The sequence below is a fragment of the Pongo abelii genome, chromosome 2, assembly GCF_028885655.2.
Source record: "Pongo abelii isolate AG06213 chromosome 2, NHGRI_mPonAbe1-v2.0_pri, whole genome shotgun sequence".
Lineage (NCBI taxonomy): Eukaryota > Metazoa > Chordata > Mammalia > Primates > Hominidae > Pongo > Pongo abelii.
In genome coordinates this window covers 198825233-198849874 of record NC_085928.1, presented here as the reverse complement: position 1 = coordinate 198849874, position 24642 = coordinate 198825233, and the positions used below count along the sequence as shown (strand labels likewise).

Here is a 24642-nt window from a genome sequence, read left to right as displayed (position 1 = left end):
TCTGTTAAGAGTTCAAGATAAACTATGAGAGTTAGACAATAAAAGTTATTTTTACAACTGCTTGGGTCATAACAACAATCTTATTTTAGCACAATACTTTCTGACCAGGTTCTTGACCTACAAGTACTTTTCAGCAGTCTAATCAATATTTTCCAAAGTCTTGAATCACAAAAAGCCCCACTGAATACACTGTCATCTTCTCAAAGCCTTCTCTTCTTTCTGGGTTTCTGACTACATGGGAATCCTACCCAGTTACCTAAAATTACAACCTGAGAGTCTTCTTTGATTTCTCCATCTCTTTCATCCATGACACATCTAAACAATCAGCAAATCCATCCTTGCCCTCCTCTTCATTCCTCAAGGCTTTCACCTTAGTTTAGGTTTTCATCAGTCCTGACACTACAACTGCAACATCATCACCAGTGATCTTTGTGACCCTGGGTTTGCTTTACTCCAGGAGTCTCATACTCAAATACAAGAACCAGAAAAGCAAATGTCAGACTGCATGCTCTAGCTGAAGGTGGAAGACACTTCTCAGCAACAACTGTTTCTTGCCAGGCAGATATTGTGCACTCTACTTCTTAATAGAAGCTGGAAAATCTAGATTTTTATGTAAAATTTCCCAAATTTTAAATGTTTGCAACTAGTTTACATTAAAATCATTTGACTATCAAACAAAATAAATGTATAGGTATCTGACCTGAGGGCAGATGTGTGTGGCCTCTGTCCTACTCTGGTTGATCACCTTTTCTATTCTGCCAGAGCATATTTCTAAGACACAGGCAAGTTCATAAACTCTTTCTTACCTAGAAATTATAAACAGATCTCTCTATGCCTTCTGGAGAAATCCAACTCATTGGCATGATAAGGATGTTTACAACTCTGACCCATGCTCAGCCATTCCCCTGTGGTACCCTATATTCTAGCCAGATAAGATTACTTACCGTTCTCTACATGTAACTTTTCTTTTTTTTTTTGAGATGGAGTCTTGCTCTGTCAACCAGGCTGGAGTGCAGTGGTGCAATCTTGGCTCACTGCAACCTCTGCCTCCTGGGTTCAAGCAATTCTCCTGCCTCAGCCTCCCAAGTAGGTGGGACTAAACGTGCCCGCCACCATGCCCGGCTAATTTTTGTATTTTTAGTAGAGACGGGGTTTCATTATCTTGGCCAGGCTGGTCTTGAACCCCTGACCTCAAGTGATCCACCCGCCTCGGCCTCCCAAAGTGCTGGGATTACAGGCATGAGCCACCGCACCTGGCCTCTACACATATCTTATACTTTCTTCCCCTTGGCACCTCTCTTCATGTTATCCTTCTCACTTACATAGCTGACTGAACCAGTAAAGTCTCCGATCATATGTGCCCTGTTCTCCAAAGCCTTCCCTGAATTAGTCCTTCTCAGGCAGAACTAATTAATCCTTCTTTCTTCACCCATATAACTTTTGCGGGTATACTCCTGTGGTATTCATTATACAGTGTTCTGGTTTTGTATACATGCTTGTCTCCACCATATTTTGCGTTCTTTGAGATGGGACCAACACGGACTCATCTTTTGCATCTCCTGACTAGCACAGTGTCTGCACAAACAGTAGGCGTGCAATAAGTGTTCATTGACTAATGACTGACCTAATAAAAGCACAAATGCAAAGAATTGATTTTGTCGAGATTAATAGTGTGAATCCTTAGCTGGTTTGGGAGTGATTGGACATCATAGGGGAAAGCAAGCTTAGAAGACAAAGACAAAGCCTAGAAGTTTGGACTAATTATTAGTGTTTTCCTTATCCGAACTAAGAAACTATGATAACCTCTTTGTAGTCATGTAGCATTTTTCTCAGATAAGCTTTTGGTCTAGGACAGATATGATCTCCTTCAGCTTGTTTGTGAATCAACTTGTCCCAAGGTCACAGAGTCATTCTCTGGCAGAAACAACAGACCTGAGAGCTCTCAATTCCCACGTCAGTGCTCTGAGTTCCAGTGCATACTGTCTCCATTAATAGTGTTCTCCTTGTCAAGGGTACACAGCATATATACCAGAGGAGATTTACGAAAGAAACTTGCTGTGAGACCTGTTTAGATATGCTTCACACTCACTCACATTCAATCAAGGAGAACAAATCACAGGCAATCTACACAGAGACCTGAAAAGAGACCCATTCTAAAATTCTAGATAAATAATGTGTCTTTTGCAAGTAAAAATTCACTTTACAGTGTGGGTATTATTGTAATTCAGTAATCCTCCCTCAAGCCCACTGAACTTTTCATCTCTCTCAAGCTTTCTGTCCAGCCCCCATAATCCCATCTTTTAGTGACAGAGGCATAAATGCTCTGAGGTTTCCAGCTCCGGGGCTGTCTGAGCCTTCACCGCAGAATCTCAAGACACATCTCCCCACACAGAGGTAATTTATCTGCAATGCAGTACAAAGTGTGGTCACTTAATAAGCATTCTGATTATGGCCTTCTAGGTACTTCTTTAGAAAATGGCATGCACCAGGGCTTTAAATTATGATTTCCTGAATCCAACCTCAATTGGGTAACAAAGTTTGGAGCTTCTAAAATGAAGTATGAACTGCATTTTCAAACTCACAAGGCGTCAGACCTGTCACACTTCATTTTGGAAGTTTCAAAGTTAGAGTTTAAAGCTCTGTGCCTCAGTAAAGATTGAAGGAACTAATTCTGATGTTCTAATGAGAAGTAGCAGAAATGACAACTCCTAACGAAGGTGTAATTGCATTGGCACGTTCATTGGTTCATATTTTATGTGCCATGAATGCTGTATGTATTACCTAAGATCCTCAATGCAACCTTGAAAAACTGGCATTATTATTCCCAGTTTACAGATAAAAAGACTAAGGCTAAGAGAGCTTAAGTGATTTTCCCAAAGTCCAGGCAATGTAGCCAGGCCAATATTAAAAATTTAGCATTTCTAATTCTGTAAGTCTACGCTCCTTCCACTCCGCTGTGCTGCAAAGAATATGTCCAAAGAGATGGACAATAAAAATGGTAGATACTTCTCCAATTCCTTTTTAATTAGAGATAGAACTTTGAATTTTTGACTAATATATGAATAAATACACGAATCTCTCAATTCCCTTGGAATCACTACATTATTGATTTAACACAAGCTAGAAAAATATTCTCCTTTACTGTTCATATCCCTCCAGTATATGTTCATATCCCTCCAGTATCTAGGGACAGATACTGTTTTGTAAAGTGAAGCAAAGTTTGTATTGAAAATGAAAAATTTATAGAAAGCATTTCCCATAGGGAGAGAAATTATGTTTCAAAGGCCTTTCGTCTATGTATTGTAAAGAGGAGGAGAGGAAGTATTAAATACGTTGAGTCCTAAAGTAAAACAGACATTGCAACATGAATAATATTAACCCACGACTGGCTGAAATACAGGCAGGCCAGCACTTTCACTATCTCTGCCTAAACTTAGATTATAACAACATCTACTACAAATCAGAAACAAAGAAAATAAGTCAACAGTTTAGAAGGTACCACCAAAAATGATGATTAAGCATGGGAGGAAGACAGAAAGAACAAATCCATAGTGTAGTTTTGAAGTATGATTAAAAAGCATAATAAAGTATGCCATCCATAATCAGCTTTGCAAATTAACAGTATTCTAAGAACTTGAAAATGAGATGAAATTTTAAGACCCAACACTTTTTAGGAAAATTTTCTTGTAGCAAGCTCTTTAGACAATATTTCTTCTCCAGGCTTCAATTCTAGAAAAGCAAAGTGTTGAGTGTGAGAGAGGAAGAGGACCAGAAATACTATCTCAAGTAATCCAATGCTTTGGATACTTCCTCACAGAAACGCAAAAGAGAGGGACTGCAGGGGCAACTGAAAAAGATGAGGTACCCAGAGGAAGGATTTTTTTTTTTTTTTTTTTTTTTGAGACAGAGTCTCGCTCTGTTGCCCAGGCTGGAGTGCAGTGGCGTGATCTCGGCTCACTGCAAGCTCCGCCTCCTGGCTTCACGCCATTCTCCTGCCTCAGCCTCCTGAGTAGCTGGGACTACGGGCGCCCGCCACCACGCGTGGCTAATTTTTTGTATTTTTAGTAGAGACGGGGTTTCACCGTGTTAGCCAGGATGGTCTCGATCTCCTGACCTCGTGATCCGCCCGCCTCAGCCTCCCAAAGTGCTGGGATTACAAGTGTGAGCCACCGTGCCCAGCCCAGAGGAGGGATTTTTAAGGGACCGTAGGATGTCAGAGATGAAAAAGGGACTGTTCAGTCCAAACCAAACATTTTACTGATGAAGAAATTAAGTCCTGGTGATGAAGTGGCCAGTTACACTGCCAAGCCAGCGCAGAGCTGCCATTTGAACTCGAGTCTCCTCTCAGGCCAGTACCCTTCCCACTTCACATGATGCGAGTAGAAAAAGTGGAGGAATAAATGACTGCTATGAGAAGCAAAGGTCCATTCCTAATAGTCCAGGCTGGTGTCAGGGCCCCTCATGGCAAATACCCTGAGGTCCTTAGAACTGATAGAAGATGGATTTGAGCCAAAAATTCAGTTCATGTATTCCCACGTTTTTCCCTTATACAAGATTATGATAAAAAAGAAAAAGTGGGTAAATTAATTATGGTATATTCGTGGCATACTAAACAACAAAAAGATAAAGACTGCTAATAAAACAACATGGATGAATCTCAGAAAACTGCACATTAAATGAAAGAATCCAGATACAAAAAATAAATATGGTGTGATTCTTATCTGATTTAAAAGAACATATAGAAATAATTTTTGGTGATAGAGATCAGAAAGTCATTGCCTCTGAGGGTGGCAGATGGGACTTGAATAGAAAGAGAAATAAGGGAACTTAAGGGAACTTTCTTGGGTAATATGTGCAATTGCCAAATCTCCTAAAACTGACGACTCATGATCTGAGTATCTCATTGCATGTAAATTAGGCCTCAATGAAAAGTGAGAAAAAGGCAAGATGAAAACAAATGATATTCAAAGTGATATTATGAATAAATATATTGTTATATGAATATATAAAATAGAAATAAATATAAAATGAATAAATAAAAATAGGAAAAACATTGATTCTGTAGCTCATTTGACAAAGATGAATGTTCCTTGGATTGGGCAAAGATTTCTTGAGTAACACCCCACAAACACAGGCAACCAAAGCAAACATGGATAACTGGGATCACATCAAGTTAATCTGCACAGCAAAGGAAACAAACAAAGTGAAGACAAAAACCAGTGAAAGGGAAACATATTTACAAACTATCCATTTGACAAGAGATTAATAACCAGAATATATAAGGAGTTCAAACCACTCTATAGGAAAAAAAAAATCTAAGAATCTGATGTAAAATTAGGCAAAAAATATGAATAGACATTTCTCAAAAGAAGACATACAAATGGCAAATAGGCATATGAAAAGCTGCTTAACATCATTGCTCATCAGAGATATGCAAATTAAAACTACAATCAGATATCATTTTGCCTCAGTTAAAATGGCTTTCATCCAAAAGACAGGTAATACCAAATGCTGTCTTCTGGAAAAAAACAAATGAGGATGTGGAGAAAAGGGAACCCTTGTACACTGACGGTGGGAATGTAAATTAGCATAACTACTATGGAAAACAGTTTGGAGGTGCCTCAGAAAACTAAAAATAGAGCTTCTATATAATCCAGCAACCTCACTACTAGGAATATACACAAAAGAAAGGAAATTAGTATATCCAAAAGATATCTACAATCCCATGTTGCAGCACTGTTCACAATAGCCAGGATTTAGAAGCCATCTAAACATCTATCAACAGATGAATGGATAAAGAAAATGGGGTAAATATACACAATGGAATACTATTCAGCCAGAAAAAAGAATGAGATCCTGTCACTTGCAGCAACATGGATGGAACTGGAGGTCAGTGTGTTAAGTGAAATAAGCCTGGCACAGAAATGCAAACTTCACATGTTCTTACTTATTTGTGGGAGCTAAAAGTTTAAACAATTGAATTCATGGAGCTAATGAGTAGAATAATATTTACCAGAGGCTGGCAAGAGTAGTGGGAGGGCTGGGGGAGGGAAGTGGGGATAGTTAGTGGGCATAAAAAATTAGAAAGAATAAAAAAGATCTAGTATTTGATAGCACAACAGGATGACTATAGTCATTAATAACTTAATTGTACATTTTAAAATAACTAAAAGAGTGTAATTGGATTGTTTATGACACAAAGGAAAAATGCTTGAGAAGGTGGATATGCCATTTACCCTGATGTGATTATTATGCATTGCATGCCTGTATCAAAATATCTCATGTACTCCACAAATACATATACCTATTATGTAACAATTTTTTTTAATTAAAAAAAATGGATAAATGTCCTAGCTAGGAAAAGGTTTAACTCCCTAAGTGCAAAAAAAAAAAAAAAAAAATACTTTTGCTTATATATAATATATAATTTTAGAGATGGAAGCCAGGTGTAGTGGCTCATGCCTCCCAACACTTTGGGAGGCTAAGGCAGGAGAATGACTTGAGACTAGGAGTTTGAGACCAGCCTAGGTAAGACCCTATCTCTTCTAAAAATTTAAAAAGTTAGCCAGGCATGGTGGCATGTGCTTATTGTCTCAGCTACTCAGGAGGCTGTGGTGGGAGGGTCACTTGAATCCAGGAGCTAGAGGCTGCAGTGAGCTCTGCTCATGTCATTGCAATTTACCCTGGGCAACAGAGCAAGACTCTGTCTCAAACCAAACCAAACCAAACCAAAACAACAACAAAAAACAAACACAAAGAAACAAACCAAACAAAAAAACATTATTAGAAAAGGTATGTCTATTTTTATTCCACTTTAAATAACTCCTATTCACAACTTAATCTTTTCAAATAATTAAATTTGCAGCTCTTTCAATCAATTTCTTTTTTTATTATTATTATACTTCAAGTTCTGGGATACGTGCCATGGTGGTTTGCTGCACCCATCAACCCGTCATCTACATTAGGTATTTCTCCTAATGTTATCCATCCCCCAGCATCCCAGCCCCTGACGGGCCCTGGTGTGTGATGTTCCCCTCCCTGTGTCCATGTGTTCTCATTGTTCAACTCCCACTTATGAGTGAGAACATGCAGTGTTTGGTTTTCTGTTCCTGTGTTAGTTTGCTGAGAATGATGGTTTCCAGCTTCATCCATGTCCCTGCAAAGGACACGAACTCATCCTTTTTTATGGCTGCATAGTATTCCATGGTGTATATGTGCCACATTTTCTTTATCCAGTCTATCATTGATGGGCATTTGGGTTGGTTCCAAGTCTTTGCTACTGTGAACAGTGCTGCAATAAACATACGTGTGCATGTGTCTTTATAGTAGAATGATTTATAATCCTTTGGGTATATACACAGTAATGGGATTGCTGGGTCAAATGGTATTTCTGGTTCTAGATCCTTGAGGAATCGCTACACTGTCTACCACAATGGTTGAACTAATTTACACTCCCACCAACAGTGTAAAAGCATTCCTATTTCTCCACATCCTGTCCAGCATCTGTTGTTTCCTGATATTTTTTATGATTGCTATTCTAGCTGGCATGAGATGGTATTTCACTGTGGTTTTGATTTGCATTTCTCTGATGACCAGTGATGATGAGCTTTTTTACATATGTTTCTTGGCCACATAAATGTCTTCTTTTGAGAAGTGTCTGTTCATATCCTTTGCCCACTTTTTGATGGGTTTGTTGTTTTTTTTTCTTGGAAATTTGTTTAAGTTCCTTGTAGATTCTAGATATTAGCCCTTTGTCAGATGGATAGATTGCAAAAATTTTCTCCCATTCTGTAGGTTGCATGTTCAGTCTGATGATAGTTTCTTTTGCTGTGCAGAAGCTCATTGGTTTATTTAGATCCCATTTGTCAATTTTGGCTTTTGTTGCCATTGCTCTTGGCATTTTAGTCATGAAGTCTTTGCCCATGCCTATGTCCTGAATGATATTGCCTAGGTTTTCTTCTAGGATTTTTATGGTTTTAGGTCTTACGTTTAAGTCTTTAATCCATCTTGAGTTAATTTTTATATAAGGTGTAAAGAAAGGGTCCAGTTTCAGTTTTCTGCATATGGCTAGCCAGTTTTCCCAACACCATTTATTAAATAGGGAATCCTTTCCCCATTGCTTGTTTTTGTTAGGTCTGTCAAAGATCAGATGGTTGTAGATGTGTGGCATTACATCTGAGGCCTCTGTTCTGTTCCATTGGTCTATATATATCTGTTTTGGTACCCGTATCATGCTGTTTTGGTTATTGTAGCCTTGTAGTATAGTTTGAAGTCAGGTAGCATGAGGCCGCCATCTTTGTTCTTTTTGCTTAGGATTGTCTTGGCTGTATGGGTTCTTTTTTGGTTCCACATGAAATTTAAAGTAGTTTTTTCTAATTCTATGAAGAAAGTCAACGGCAGCTTGATGGGGACAGCATTGAATCTATAAATTACTTTAGGTAGTATGGCCATTTTCACAATATTGATTCTTCCTATCCATGAGCATGGAATGTTTTTCCATTTGTTTGTGTCCTCTCTTATTTCCTTGACCAGTGGTTTGTAGTTCTCCTTGAAGAGGTTCTTCACATCCCTGTAAGACCTGCTCCTGAATGACTACTGGGTAAATAATGAAATTAAGGCAGAAATAAATAAGTTATTTGAAACCAATGAGAACAATGACATAATGTACCAGAATCTCTGGAACACAGCTAAAGCAGTGTTTAGAGGGAAATTTATAGCACTAAATGCCCACAGGAGAAAGTGGGAAAGATCTGAAATCGACACCCTAACATCACAATTAAAAGAACTAGAGAAGCAAGAGCAAAAAAAAAAAAAAAAAAAAAAAAAAAAAATCAAAAGCTAGCAGAAGACAAGAAATAAGTAAAATCAGAGCAGAACTGAAGGGGATAGAGACATGAAAAACCCTTCAAAAAATCAATGAATCCAGGAGCTGGTTTTTTGAAAAGACAACAAAATAGATAGCCTTCTAGCCAGGTAAATAAAAAAGAAAAGACAGAAAAATCAAATAGACACAATAAAAAAAAAAAGTAAAGGGGATATCACCACTGATCCCACATAAATAAAAACTACCATCAGGGAATACTATAAATACCTCTACAGAAATAAACTAGAAAATCTAGAAGAAATGGATAAATTCTTGGACATATACACCCTTCCAAGACTAAACCAGGAAGAAGTTGAATCCCTGAATAGATCAATAACAAGTTCTGAAATTGAGGCAGTAATTAATAGTCTATCAACCAAAAACAGCCCAGGACCAGACGGATTCAGAGCCGAATTCTACCAGAGGTACAAAGAGGAGCTGGTACCATTCCTTCTGAAACTATTCCAAACAATAGAAAAAGAGGGACTCCCTAACTCGTTTTAAGAGGCCAGCATCATTCTAATACCAAAACCTGGCAGAGACACAACAAAAAAAGATAATTTCATGTCAATATCCCTGATATTGAACATCCATGTGAAAATCCTCAATAAAATACTGGCAAACCAAATCCAGCAGCACATCAAAAAGCTTATCCACCACAATCAAGTTGGCTTCATCCCTGAGATGCACAGGCTGGTTCAACATATGCAAATCAATAAATGTAATCCATTACATAAACAGAACCAATGACAAAAACCACATGATTATCTCAATAGATGCAGAAAAGGCCTTTGGTAAAATTCAACACTCTTCATACTAAAAACTCTCAATAAACTACTTATTAATGGAATGTATCTCAAAATAATAAGAGCTATTTATGACAAATCCACAGCCAACATCACACTGAATGGCAAAAGCTGGAAGCATTCCCTTTGAAAACCAGCATAAGACAAGGATGCCCTCTCTCACCACTCCTATTCAACATAGTATTGGAAGTTCTGGCCAGTGCAATTGGGCAAGAGAAAGAAATAAAGGGTATTCAAATAGAAAGAGAGGAAGTCTAATTGTCTCTGTTTGCAGATGACCTGATTGTCTATTTAGAAACCCCATAGTCTCAGCCCCAAATCTCCTTAAGCTGATGGGTAACTTCAGCAAAGTCTCAGGGTACAAAATCAATGTGCAAAAATCACAAGCATTCCTATACGTCAATAATAGACAAAAAGAGAGCCAAATCATGAGTAAACTCCCATTCACAATTGCTACACAGAGAATAAAATACCTAGGAATGCAACTCAATCAATTTCTTACATAGAAAAGTTTAAAGAATAACTTCAGAGGAGGAAGGAATATTTTAAGTCATCTGTTTCAAGCAACTAAATGGGGAGTTAAGAAAACAAATTCAGGGCCAGGCACAGTGGCTCATGCCTGTAATTACATCACTTTGGGAGGCCAAGGTGGGCGGATCACAAAGTCACGAGATCGAGACCATCCTGGCCAACATGGTGAAACCCCATCTCTACTATAAATACAAAAATTAGCTGGGCATGGTGGTGCGCACCTGTAATCCCAGCTACTTGGGAGGCTGAGGCAGGAGAATCGCTTGAACCCAGGAGGCAGAGGTTGCAGTGAGCCGAGATCATGCCACTGCACTCTAGCCTGGTAATAGAGCATGATGCCATCTCAAAAAAAAAAAAAAAAACAACAAAGAAAACAAATTCAGAAAGGGCAGGTGACCTACTAGACAAGAAGAGGCAGGAATAGAATTTAGTGTCTTAAGTTGTCAGGATGAGCTCTTTTCACTGTACCACACTGTCCCACGGCATTGAGAGATGTCTCAAACACAGTCCACCTTCAGACATCCACCTTCCTAAAGCACTATGTCCAAAAATACAAATTATAGAGAGATTGTTTTTCTAAGGGGTCTTCCATGTGGCTGATGAAAAGACTTCACAAGGACTCATGAACACATACTATCAATTGGCTCGTCTTAGTGAAGGACCTACAGTTAACTACAGCCCTGGTGCTATCCTAATTCTCCTGCCACGGCCGGGGACAGTCTGATGACCCACATAGCACACAGTACTTCCTGCACTGGGACCCAGGAGGAAGAAAAGCGAGTTCTAAACAGAGCAGCATTTTCCCAAGTGTTTTGGATGCCCGCCACATCAGATGGCTCCACCTTTAATGTAAAATGAACCCCAGCTTGCTTTGGAGGCCAAAGGGTGCCAGAAACAAGGCTGGAGGTGGAAAAGAATGTTGCTGGATTCCAGAACAGGCTAGTACTGGCATATGTAATTTCACATGATGGGCAAGCCACTTCACTGGTAGTTTCCTCATGTGTAAGATGAGGATAATAATAATGCTTGGGGCCAGGAGTTCAAAACCAAGCTGGGCAACATACTGAGATTCCATCTATATAAAATTTAAAAAAAAATTAGTCAGGTGAGGTGGCGCATATCTGTGTTCCTAGTTACTTGAGAGGCTGAGGTGGAAGGATCACTTAAGCCCAGGATGTTGAGGCTGCAGTGATCCATGATTGCACCACTGCACTCCAGCTCGGGAAAGAGAGCAAGACTGTGTCTAAATAAATAAATAAAGTCCTTGTGTGGGGTTGAGAGAGCTAACAGTATGGTAGAAGCCAAAGTCCAGCCCTCTACAAATGCGCAAGATTCACCATTACAAAGGATGATGTAATGCCTTCCCTTATCCTTGGGAGTGTCAATATGGCTTCCTTTTGCATTTTCAGTATCTAGTCTCCAGGTCTAAGAGGAAGATGTGGTTGTGTGTAGGTAAAACATAGCTTCCAGTGACCCCCAATTCTCTGTTGAATTCCCAGATACTGGTTTCTAAATGGAACAAGGATACAACAAAGATCGGAACATATTACTCCCTGACCTCATCAATAACTGGAAAAAGAAAGAAAGAAATCTTGTGTTTCTTGGAATAAGAAGGAATAGGAAAAAGAGTACTGAAAAAACAAAACAAAACCAAAACAAAACTATCTCCTTCTAGTGATACACCGTTGTGTCTCCTGAGTATTCTAGGAGGTAAGACTGGAATAATACCATTTACCCCAAATTAACTGGATTGATGCATTTATATATCATATATGTAAAGCAGCAATTTATAATTTATTATTTGTGGATAATAAAACTAAAGTTTAAAAAGTTAAGCAACTTACTCTTTTTTCTTTTTGAGACGGAGTCTGGCTCTGTTGCCAGGCTGGAGTGCAGTGGTGCGATCTTGGCTCACTGCAACCTCCGACTCCCTGGTTCAAGGGATTCTCCTTCCTCAGCCTCCCAAGTAGCTGAGATTACAGGCACCCGCCACCATGCCCAGTTAATTTTTTTTTTTTTTTTAATAGAGATGAGGTTTAACCATGTTGGCCAGGATGGTCTTGATCTCCTGACTTCTTAATCTGCCCACCTCAGCCTCCCAAAGTGAAGCTTACTCTTAATGGGCTATGTAAGATTTAAGTAGTGAAGCTGGTTTTTGTACTCGGGCCTGTCTGACTCAATCCAATGGTCCATCCCTGTACCTTATCACCTTGCTGTTTACTCAAATGAACAACCCTGTTAGCAGACGTGTTAGCTCAGTCTTGCAATGATCACATTTACTGCTAGTCCTACAAGTGATGAGCAAAATGTTTGCTGAAGCCTTGGGGGCTCTAACTATAGAATAAACATCAGTTATCCTTGTTGACAACATAATGGAGCCATGGGCCTTGAAATCTACCTAGAGTAACAATCAGCCCTTGCAGTAAGGTTCCAGATATTTAGATAAGATTCTATTAAAACACCAATAAAATGTTTCCCTGTTTATATGCTACATTGTAGGACAGTTTCAGAGTTAAAAGCAGCTTTGCGTAACTCAAATGCCTTTCCCTACTTGTAGGTGCAGTCAGGGTTCTCTCTTTCCTAGAGAATGTTAGGTAAAAGAAGAAATACTCTTTGGTGATTTTCATCAGGTGGTAAGAAGTGTGGAAAATATCACTGCAAATTGTGATTCCTATACCCTGACTTCAACTTCTTCTTACTTTTTAAAATTTTTAAAAATTTTACTTTTGAGATACATGTGCAGAATGTACAGGTTTGTTACATAAGTATACATGTGCCATGGTGGTTTGCTCCATCCATCAACCCGTCATCTAGGTTTTAAGACCCACATGCATTAGGTATTTGTCCTAATCCTCTCCTTCCCCTTGCACCCGACTCCCACGACAGGCCCGGGTATGTGATGTTCCCCTCCCTGTGTCCTTGTGTTCTCATTAGTCAACTCTCACTTATGAGTGAGAACATGTGGTGTTTGGTTTTCTGTTCCTGTGTTAGTTTGCTGAGGATGATGGCTTCTAGCTTCATCCATGTCCCTGCAAAGGACATGAACTCATCCTTTTTTATGGCTGCATAGTATTCCATGGTGTATATGTGCCACATTTTCTTTATCCAGTCCTGACTTCAACTTCTAAAGTCTTATAAGAAATTACGTTTCAACTTTTCAAATGAGGAATGAAAATCAGAGTATGAAATGGAGCTGCACCTATCCTAAAGCTGTATATTCTCAGGGAGTAAAGTTTTTCCTAGAATATTTGGAGGTAGAGGAGACAGCGAGGAACCAGGGGCTGGATAAGCCATGCCTTTTTATAAGACTCTGATTATGTCAAGTGTTTAGGACTACCAAAGCCTTTGGGAAAATAACATGGGTTTAGGAGTTTCGAAAGGTGCATATGAATCCCCCCATCATTTAGAAGCTAACTTTCGTGACAAAATCCCTTATCCTCCTAGAATCTTTTTTTCATCCGTAAAATGTAGATCACAGTACATCTGAGAAACAGTAATAAAGTAATGGAATAATAAAGTAAAAAAGGAACATTTATTGTAATAACAGAAAGTTTGATATTATTACCAATACTACAATGTTAAAATAATGAAGTACTTTGTAAGCCATGAAGTGCTAAACAAATATTCGCCAGAATTTGAGGCTGTTATTAACTGGAAGCTACCCAACCAAACAAGACTAGGGATAGGAACCACTAGAGATAGCCTTTTTAATAAGATGAGTTTGCATATGTTGAGTTTGCATAGAGCAATCTATGGCCCAAAGTTGTTTCACGTTTTCCCACACTAGATAGAGAGATGAGGTTTCTAGGGCTCCTGAATTGCCTAAAGTTAGAAAGAACACACTGCCAGGATTCAGACCCAGATCTTATAAAACCAAAGCAAGGGCTCTCTCATTTCATTACCATTCTGCCTCCCCTTCTTGCCTCCTGGGCAATGATACCTTTATATTTCTTAATGCATCCTTGTTAAGTTTGCTTTTCTCAAAGTAATGATGATATTTAAAATAATCTCAAAGGTGGAAAAGATTCTGGAAAGCAAGGTTCAGGCTTTAAAAGCAAATAATGGCTTTAATAGTTAGTCACTGACCATCAAACTTGAAATAGGGGCAATTTCAAGATTTATAAGCAAGGTTGGCAGAACAGAATGAATTTCTCAGTTGCTGATGAGGGTGACTATTGTTCTCCCATCCTCTGACCAAATGCAAACCAAATTTAGCGTGAACACAAAGGACAGAGGTTGGGCCTGATAGTAGGAATACCAAAACTAGAAATTAAGCTGGAAGCACAGATTATTATTATTATTTTTTGAGATGGAGTCTCATTCTGTCACCCAGGATGGAGTCCAGTGGCGCAATCTCGGCTCACTGCAACTTCCGCCTCCCAGGTTCAAATGATTCTCCTGCCTCAGCCTCCTGAGTAGCTAGGACTACAGGCGCTGGCCACCACACCTGGCTAATTTTTGTATTTTTAGTAGAGACAGGTTTCACCATATTGGCCAGGCTGGTCTCGAACTCCTGACCTTGTGATCTGCCTGCCTCGGCCTCCCAAGGTGCTGGGAAGCCCAGATTTCTTCTCTGGCTCTTCTTTATCCCTAGAACCAGCCAGTCTAGGAGCAGTCACACAACAGAGTAATGCTACATATTTATGAAAAACAATGTTGTGAACATACACACAATATCTTGATGAAGGCACAATATTTTAATTCATTCACTGACAATAAATGAGGCAAATATGTCAGCTTGCTCATCCGTAAGTGATAAGGATTTAGATGCGACCTCTAAAAGCCCGCGTAGTTCTGACAGTTTAGAGTTTTATGCCACATGAACACAAAATTAGTCAACCAAGCATGCCCATGAAACCCAGGAACCAAGTCTTATAAACCCGGTGTTATTTGTGGGCAGATACTGAAAATATTTACTCTGTAATTGGAAACATTTTAATTTCTATTTATTTGGACTCTACTGCAAAGAACACAAAACATTTATGGAGTATTAAAAAGTGATAAGAAACATGTACCAATTAAATGTCTTATAAAAACCTAGGTGGTGCATCCAATAGAATTAAGCAGCTCATCCATGCATTCATTCATGCATTGAGCCTCTATTGTGTGCAGAGCATAATGAAGAGTCCTGCAGGGATAGAGTGAAGAATCTGACCACGGATGCCACTCTTGTCAAGTTGTTCACACAGAAACAATAAGAGGGAACTCCATACAGGATTGGAAAGTTGACAAAGCTGAAAAGTCATGGAATGCCAAATGTTTATTATATAAGGCTACGGCAAATACAACAGCCCCAAAACCTGCATCAATTACTCTTATAGAAACATGAATACACAGGAATATTTCATGTTTGCCCACCTCCAAGCCTACAGACTAAAGAGAATAATCTTTTATTTTATGCTTAAAAAGACAACATCAAAGAGTTTAAGGCTCAAGATGTGGAGAAGTCATAGCTCACACAAAGAGAAATAAAAACAGTGGGCTGGCAGTAGATAAATTTTTCATTACTGTCTTCTTCTTTAAAGAAAAGTAAAATAAACATTTCCTGCAGTTTTGAAAAACCAAACATGACCCTACAATTCTGGACAGAAACAACATATAAAATTTATCTGAAATAAAAGGCAAAATTGCCTGAATGCATTTGTTCTAAATCCTGGCTGACAGGTATTCACAAAATCTGTAATAAAGCCCTTGGTTCCTCATCAAAAATACAAAGAAGTACCCAGGAACAAGATGCACATCTGAGACAATTATAATGGTTTCCCTTCAAATGAAACTACTGTTTCTTTACATATAAAGACTGGGCAGAAGGCTTGTCCTTGATTCAGGAATTGCTACTTTATTTATGGACAGCTTCCCTGTTAGGTAAGAATGGGCACAGCCTCTCTGCCTATTCATAATTCCATTGATATCAAGGTAGAGACTTGTCGCATCGTAGGGGCGTTCCTTTCTTGTTGCCACTACTGACTGCTCTGTGGCAGTCCTAACATGAGTCTTGCCCTGTATTTCACTTGCTTCACAGCGTATTCTTTTTATTTTTTTTTGGAGATGGAGCCTCGTTCTGTCACCTAGGCTGGAGTGCAATGGTGCAATTTTGGCTCACTGCAACCTCCACCTCCTGGGTTCAAGTGATTCTCCTGCCTCTGCCTCCTGAGTAGCTGGGATTACAGGCATCTGCCATCACGCCCGGCTGATTTATTTTATTTTTTTTGTATTTTTAGTAGAGATGGGGTTTCACCATGTTGGCCAGGGTAGTCTAGAACTCCTGACCTCAAGTGATCCACCCGCCTCAGCCTCCCAAAATGCTAGGACTACAACTCCTGAGTAGCTGGGATTATAGGCCTCTGCCACCACGCCCAGCTGATTTTTTTTTTTTTTTTTGTATTTTTAGTAGAGACAGGTTTCACCATATTGGCTAGGGTAGTCTAGAACTCCTGACCTCAAGTGATCTTCCCCACTTGGCCTCCAAAATGCTAGGATTACAGGAGTGAGCCACTGCACCTGGCCATAGCTTATGCTTTAATAGTGTTAGGACCCTGTGAATAATTATTTTATCCAACACTGGATTAAATTTGTCTTCTTGTGGGTTAATTGAAGGATGCAAATAATTGGTATATGGGTCTGTTATACCAACAGGCAGTAAGGAAAATACACTACTAGGTAGAAGTTACTTCTGCCACAAGCTCTTCCCAGGACATTCAGAGGCAGTTCCTCTCTCTGAGATCAGTTAGCTCATCTATAAAATGGAAGGCTAAGATGAATTTTGTCATGCTCTATGAACTGTAAAACTCATTCATCTCCAAACCATCGGACATAATTCATCTGTAAATTGGCAGCTGCTGACATGGATTTTCACTGATTACCTAAATCCTCATACATGGTGTCCCAGATGCTATGGCAAGATCTAGGATTGCATTATTTGCTCCACGAGACATGGAACCTAAGAACATTAATTCATTTAGGAAATAAAGAGTTAAGGAATGTCAGCTTTCTGCAAGGCCTTGTGCTAGGCACTGAGGTTGTACTGAACAAGACAAAAAGGTTCTGTGTATCGCAGGAACTCACCACCTGGTGGCAGAAACTGAGGAACTGAATGGAGAAATTAAAATTTTCACTGGTGTGTTGTGGTTAGTTGGTGAAAAGGATCAAAGATGAGAAAGCAGGCAACTTCCTTGGTGGGGAACGCTGGTAGCACCACATCTGAACCACTGCAATAGTCACCCAATGGAACCTCAAGGAACCAGGCTCAGAGAGTTCACACTAGCATTCAAATTAGCACTGGACCTCAGGCCTAGATTGGAAAACCAAAACCAAGATCAAACAAAACACACCAAAAAAAAAAAAAAAAAAACCCAAAAAGAAACAAACAAAAAAATCCTAAAATGGTAAATACTAAGTTTGATGAAAACAAAGATACAAACTGCAGCATCAATAGCACACTTCTATATGTTCCCACCACTTGATAACAAAGCAGCATGTATTATCATGCTGGCAGGAGAATAGATTGTGCACAGAGAAAGGTAAACATTCAGACGAAAGGGGAAGAAAACTTTGTAGGACCAAGTATCAGAGGCTATAGAGTTGGCTGGCTGACTGAAAATTTCCTAATCTAAGTTTTTAAAAGAAAAGGTTTGTGGAGGATTTTGGTTTTAATAATGGGATCTTGGTCTTGTTCTTCCCAAAGCAGGCAAAATAAACTTATAATAAAATAGGGATACTTTAATAGTAATGTGAACAGTGTAATATAAACAGATATATAAAACACACCCTGAAAAATACATGTATGAAAACATATTTCTTTCTTCCAAATAAGGAGAATCAAAACATATAAATAGTTTATGTTAAAAGAATGAACAGTCCTTGCTGGGACATCCTTGAATGGATAGATTCAACATCCTCATAATTGCTCAGGCTCTTGGGGATTAATTTAATTCTTGGTGGTTCGTGGTTGTAGGAAAACTCTAAAGAAAATAAATGAATTTGAGGCTGACTGAGAGTGCAAAGTGGCTGGATTTGTAAGTGAAGACATTTTGCTTAGTGAAATCTTTCATCAGATACACTGCCAAGGCTCTAACAGCCCTTCAAAAAGAGAGAAGCATGTCCAAACCAGTTTTGCCTGCGACAGAGGGATGCTAATTGCTTTACTCAGATTCTCTTAAACCTTCTTGCATGCAGAAGCATCAAAATAGCCAAGCTGTAAACACCGCCTCTAGGATCCAATGCTCCACCTGCAGAAAGGAATTCAAGTTTCAACTCTGTCTCACTGGCATAGGTTTGCTTTGGTGCCTAATTAGCAGCTAAGTTTGATGACAACATCACTGGCTCTAGGGGCTTCTTGTTCCTACCAAACAAAACAAAAAAACAAATTCCTGAAGCAAGACCTGAAATGTACCATGGGGAATTCAGAATCAGTGATGCAATTCCAAACTGGGGCTGGTCTCCTCTTTATCTCTGCATCAGCAGTTTCCCTGGAGAGCCTGTATCCCTCAGTGTGGACCAGCTTTGACAAATATTTACTGACAAATGACTATTATTTTAATAATAATCATCATTTGCAATCATTTGCTGACTTACAGCCAACGAACACTGTCATAGATGCTGTCTTACTTGATCGTCACAACTCTGTGAAGCAAGCACGCAGAGCAGGGCTCATTAAGTTATTTAACTGGGTGAAAGTTTGCACTGATGCCAAGTGGTAAAGCTGGGAGCGAACGATCCAGTGTTATCGACTTGCCACATGCATTTCCCTCCAGTCCTTTTGTCATGAAGGAGGCAGACTTGCAACTGTTAGAATGGCACTGGGATGGTTCAGGACCAAGAAAACCAGGAACCCCTCACCAGCCTACCTTGAAATCCCTGGCATGTCCTAGGCTCCCGCTGAAGACTGCAGCTGAACTTGACAACATGCAAGCCTCTGTAATACACACATGGCTGCCCTGTGAAATGGAAGTTCCTTGCCACTGAAGGTGGTGAAGCAGAACCCTGATAACCACCTACTTGGAAAACTATAAAGGGGACTCTTTTATTGGGTGGGAGGCTTTTCTAAATAGCAGCTGTCTAGAAAACAGTAAAAGGTATTATTGTATTAGGTTTTGATTGCTGGCTAACAATCTCAGTGGCATGAAACAACAAACATTTACTATCTCACAGTTTCTGAGGGCCCAGGCATGACTTTGGCTGGGTCCTCTACTCAGAGTCTTACAGGCTGCAATCAAAGTGTCAGCTGAGAAGCATTCTCATCTGGAGGGTTGGCTGTGGAAGAATCTTTTCCAGGCACATTCAGATTATTGGCGGAATTCATTTCCCTGTGGGTGTGTGGGTCAGGATTCTAGCTTTTTGTTGGCTGTCAGCTGGAAGCTGTCCTTAGCTCCTAAAGGTTGCTCACAGCTCCTTGCCTCATGAGCTTCTCCCATATGGTCACTTCTTTCCTCAAGCTGTCAAGGAGAGTCTCTCTATCTGCTGAGATGGACTCGTATATCACAACATGTAATCATGGTAAGTTACACCCCAACACCTTTGCCTTCTTCTATTGATTAGAAGCAAGTTACAGGTTCACCTGCACTCAAGGAGAAGTATTACACAGAGATGTAAACACCAGGAGGCAGGGGTCATTGGAAGTCACCCTAGAGCCTGTCCTCCACAAATATCTATGTAGAAAATTTAAGGTCCTATCCAACTTGCCCTTCCAATATCCCAGAATAAATACTATACCTTCCCACCTACTGAAGCCTCATTAAAATCTGTGAGACACATATATAGCACATCTTTATGAGATCCTCTGTTAATTGTTCTGAGGGAAGGAGGTGGTAATGCATACTCAGAAAATGGAGGGCTTAGTCCATATGGCCTGCAACAGTCATCTTTATGACACATGTTACGGTACATGTAGGGAGAGACAGCTGATTGAAAGTCAGAAAACTTGGGTTCTCATCCAGTTCTCCCATAGACTCACTGTGTGATCCTGTGCAAGTTATGTCTAAAATACTATAATTTCAAAATTAAGGTAAAGAAAAACCCAAGAGTACTGAGAGATCTCTTTAACCTGGGTGTCCACTCAATCTATGCAGTGTATATGGAACACTGGAAAGAAAGAGCCTGGGTGGCCAGGCCCACAGGGTTATCTCCTTGTCCTCTAGGCTCCCTGCTTTGAAACGGTATCCTTGTTATATGCTACAGAGGGGGAAGCACCCAGCTAGAGACCAAAAATGTCACTTTAAATCGAGGCAAGTGGGACTGGGCTGAGACCTGGTTGGCTCAGACCAAAAAGGATCAGGACTTTCTAGCAGTGGTTGGGGCAACTACTCCTAGGAGATTCCTCTCTTTCCTAACTGCTGGGACTGAACCCTTGAGCCCCAGTGCTTGATTTTGCTCTCCAGATAAATGTCTAGATATGACCACGCTGCTTTCAGTCTTTGCACTCTTGCTGGCTTCACACTTACAGTGGTGTCATCATGTCTTTGGGGATGAACTGCCCAGTTCCTCCTTCTCCATCTTTGCCAACTCCAGTGATTTGGATCAGAATACATTAAAATATGGAACTCTTACCAGGCACCATCTCCTGGTAGACCCTGGCAAACATAGCAGAATGATAGAGAAATCTTGGCATCCCCCAACAGATTACCTTTATAATTCAGCCTACAGATCTTTGCTACAAATATTACTCAATTTAATAATCCAGAAGTCTATTGAGCACCTGTTGTAATATACACAATACTACAGGATTGAGATTTCACAAAAACTCTATGCAATTTCAATATTTCCAAGTCTCAAAGGACAGTTAATTTGTGAAGCAACAGTCAGCTGGACTCAACAACAATCCAGGGTAAGCACACAATGTAAATGCACTTCTGCAGTGTCCGATAAACTCGGCCCATAATGCTGAGCTTCTTACTATGTAATAGGAAAAATCGACATGTCAGTTCTGAGCATCACTGAATTTTATGGGTAGATGTGGAGACCTCTTGGATTTACTCAGTGTATAGAAAGTTGTCTCAAAACATAACCTTCTCCCCTATTTCCCAAGTGTGTTTGTTCGTTGGTGGGGGGTGGGGGTGGGGAAGCATTTTTTTTTTGAGACGGAGTTTCACTCTGTCACCCAGGCTGGAGTGCAGTGGCATGATCTCGGCTCACTGAAACCTCTGCCTCCCGGGTTCAAGCGATTCTCCTGCCTCAGCCTCCGAGTAGCTGGGACTACAGGCACATGCCACCATACCTGGCTAATTTTTTGTATTTTTTTAGTAGAGACGAGGTTTCACCGTGTTAGCCAGGATGGTCTTGATCTTCTGACCTCGTGATCTGCCCACCTCAGCCTCTCAAAGGGCTGGGATTACAGGCGTGAGCCACCACGCCTAGTCGAGCCTTTTTTTTTTTTTTTTTTTAAATAGTGCTTACTCTTTTTTTCAGCCTATAAGTTCCAATAATTAAAAATGAGTTTCCGCATTCTATATTCTTTGCAATCAATGTAAAACTTCACTCATGCTTGGAAATTCTAAAGATCTTCTGTTTTGTTTGGTGTGTATGGAAATTACATAAAATGTCCATTTCTATCTTTCACACAGGGACACCATCAGCCATTATATTTTCACAGAGCTTATTTCATATCTCTTATGTTTATACATGATGATTTAGATGATTTATACTTTCAAAAGTTTCTTAATATATCTTTTTTTTTTTTTTATGAGATGGGGCTTCACCATGTTGTCCACGCTGGTCTGAAACTCCTGGACTGAAGTGATCCACCTGCCTCAGTCTCTCAAAGTGCTAAGATTATAGATGTGAGCCACCATGCCCAGCCAATATATCTTTTAATCTTCAAACTATCCCATGTGTCTGGGAGGGCAAGAGTTACTGTTTTACAGAAGTAAAAAAAACCTGAGGCTTCAAGGCACTATTCAGGGTTACATGGTGAGTAAGTAGCCAAGCTGGGGTGAGGACTCAGGTCATCCAACTGCTAAGTGTGAACTTTTTCAAACCCAGTATGTATATTGCCCCAGATAATAGGATTTCAGGTGTCGACGTGGCCAATTTTAGCCACATATACTTGGATTATTTCATTTCCCCTCTCTGAGCTTCTGATTCCTTATTAGTAACATGCAACTGGTAATATCTGAAGTTTGTACCTCACACAGTGGTTCTAAGTATCAAATGAAAAGATGTATGACATTGGGTCTTCAACTGCAAAGTGTTAAACATTTGTATAAGAGTATTATGACTAGGGGTATGGGGCATGCATAGAGGTTTTGGGAGGTGAGTGGGTGACTCCCACTGGACAGAGATGGTTAAGATTGTGTGTAAGTGCAATGAGGCTATGGGAACTGGCCTTGTAGATCATAGTAACTTGATCTGTGAGAAGACTCCCATGAAGGGACAAAGGGGTAGGCAGGTCATTGAGACAAGGACCATTAGTTTGGTATTCCCATAAGAGGTTGGAAGGTATGGTGATTAACAGGTGAGGAGAGGCGGTGGAGGGAATATAGCTCTTCTTCAGATGTGATACAAAAATGACAGGAATTAAAGAAGGGTTCCAAAAACGAATGCTAATATAAGATGATCGTGCTTAGAAAAACAGTATCCCATTTGCTTCTCATTCAGCAGTCAAACATAAAATCTCCTATGTGCTGGGCACAATGGGGGGTATAGAGATAAACGAGAGGTGGTCTTTGCCGATGAAAGATCACAATCTAGTAGGAGAAAGAAATACCGACAAAACTATAGATATTTTGAGAAGCATGTAATACTAGAGGCACTAAGTTAGATAATGCTATATACATAACATATACATATATTCACACTATATATTACATACATAATACCTAAAACACAATATATAATATTGTTTAAATAACAAATGTGACAATCACTATATTTATAGGAGACAGGCCCGAGGTAATGATTGTGTTACATGTGTCATCTCACTGAATCCCTGCAACAACCCAAGGAGATACTAGTTTCCCTAATGACTCTTGATAAACAGAAGAGAAAACTGAGGCTCAGGGAGTTCTCTTGACCTGCCCAGGTCACATGACTGGGAAGGATGCAGCTGAGTTTTTTTTTTTTTTTTTTTTTGAGGCAGAGTTTCGCTCTTGTTGCCAGGCTAGAGTGCAATGGCGTGATCTCTGCTCACTGAAACCTCCGCCTCCCGAGTTCAAGCAATTCTCCTGCCTCAGCCTCCCAAGTAGCTAGGATTACAGGTGCCCGCCACCATGCCCAGCTAATTTTTTTTTTTGGAATTTTTAGTAAAGACTGGGTTTCACCATGTTGGCCAGGGTAGTCTCGAACTCCCGACCTCAGGTGATCCGCCCACCTCGGCCTCCCAAAGTGCTGGGATTACAGGCGTGAGCCACTGTATGCAGCTGGGGTTCTAATTCCAGCTCAGGATGCCTAACTCTGGAACCGAGACTCTCAGCTCCTTCTCCCCCAGCACTCCCTTTTCCCTCCCAGCTTATTTCTCTCCCAGCATATACTTCCTTCCAATATTCTATATAATTTGCCAATTATTTTGTTTATTGTGTCCCCACTAGAATGCAAACTCCACCAGGGTATTATTTTTTTGTCTGTTTTCTTTACTGCTGACCACTCAAGAACTAAAGTGGTGCCTAGGACACAGTATGTGCTCAATAATATTTGCTGAGCAGATAAATGAATAAATGTTATAGTGTATCCTATTGTGAGCCTGTCTCATTAGGGAAAAATGTGGTCAGATGGAAATATTTAGAAGAGGGATAAGATGTACCATACAAAGGTAGACAGAGAGGAAGGTAGGAGAATGGAAAACGTTTCGTATATAAAGAAAGACTGAAAGGCAGGTGGTCGGGAAGCAGATGGGAGGAGCAGGGGTTGCTTGTGGGTCAGTGAAGAGGACGATGAGAGATTTACAGTCCACATTCCAGCAGGCACTTGGCTCAGAACACACAGAAAGCTCTGAATTCACTCCCATAATGCTGTTACATGCTGGAGAAAGGAATCTTCCCCCGATCCCTGCCCCCACCATTTGGCTCTGGCCTTCATCTCCTTCTACTGATGGGGCACAAGACTCCCAATATTTTCCGTCTCTCTGTTCCGCTCCCTGTTGTGGAAATGTTGCCCAGCTTCAACCCCACTTCTTTTCATGCTGCCAATGACTTCGCCAGTTTGAACTCCGGTCATTAAGTCTTTTAACAAGAATGAAACTGAGTAAGACTTTTCTCTTTACCCAGGTTTCTGATTCTGCTGTGTAGAATCACAATATGATGGAAATAGTCATGTTTCCCTCTAAAGTTGCTGTTATTTTGTCTGTACTATTTATACAGGCAGGGACTTAAATGTATGGGGTCATGCGCTGTGGGGCGGAAAACTGTCTTCTCACAATCATGTGTCTAATATGTGTGTCTCACTATTATTCTAGCCTTATTTCAAAAGAACATGCTGTGTTGGATGTCAGATGAGGTATGAGTCCTAGGTCTA

General features: G+C 40.1%; 1 protein-coding gene across 13 annotated transcripts in view; it reads right to left on the bottom strand.

Moving 5' to 3' along the window:
* LPP (LIM domain containing preferred translocation partner in lipoma) overlaps window positions 1-24642 on the bottom strand; it is a 741130-nt gene that overhangs the window by 42878 nt on the left and 673610 nt on the right. The gene's annotated exons all lie outside the window — the stretch shown is intronic.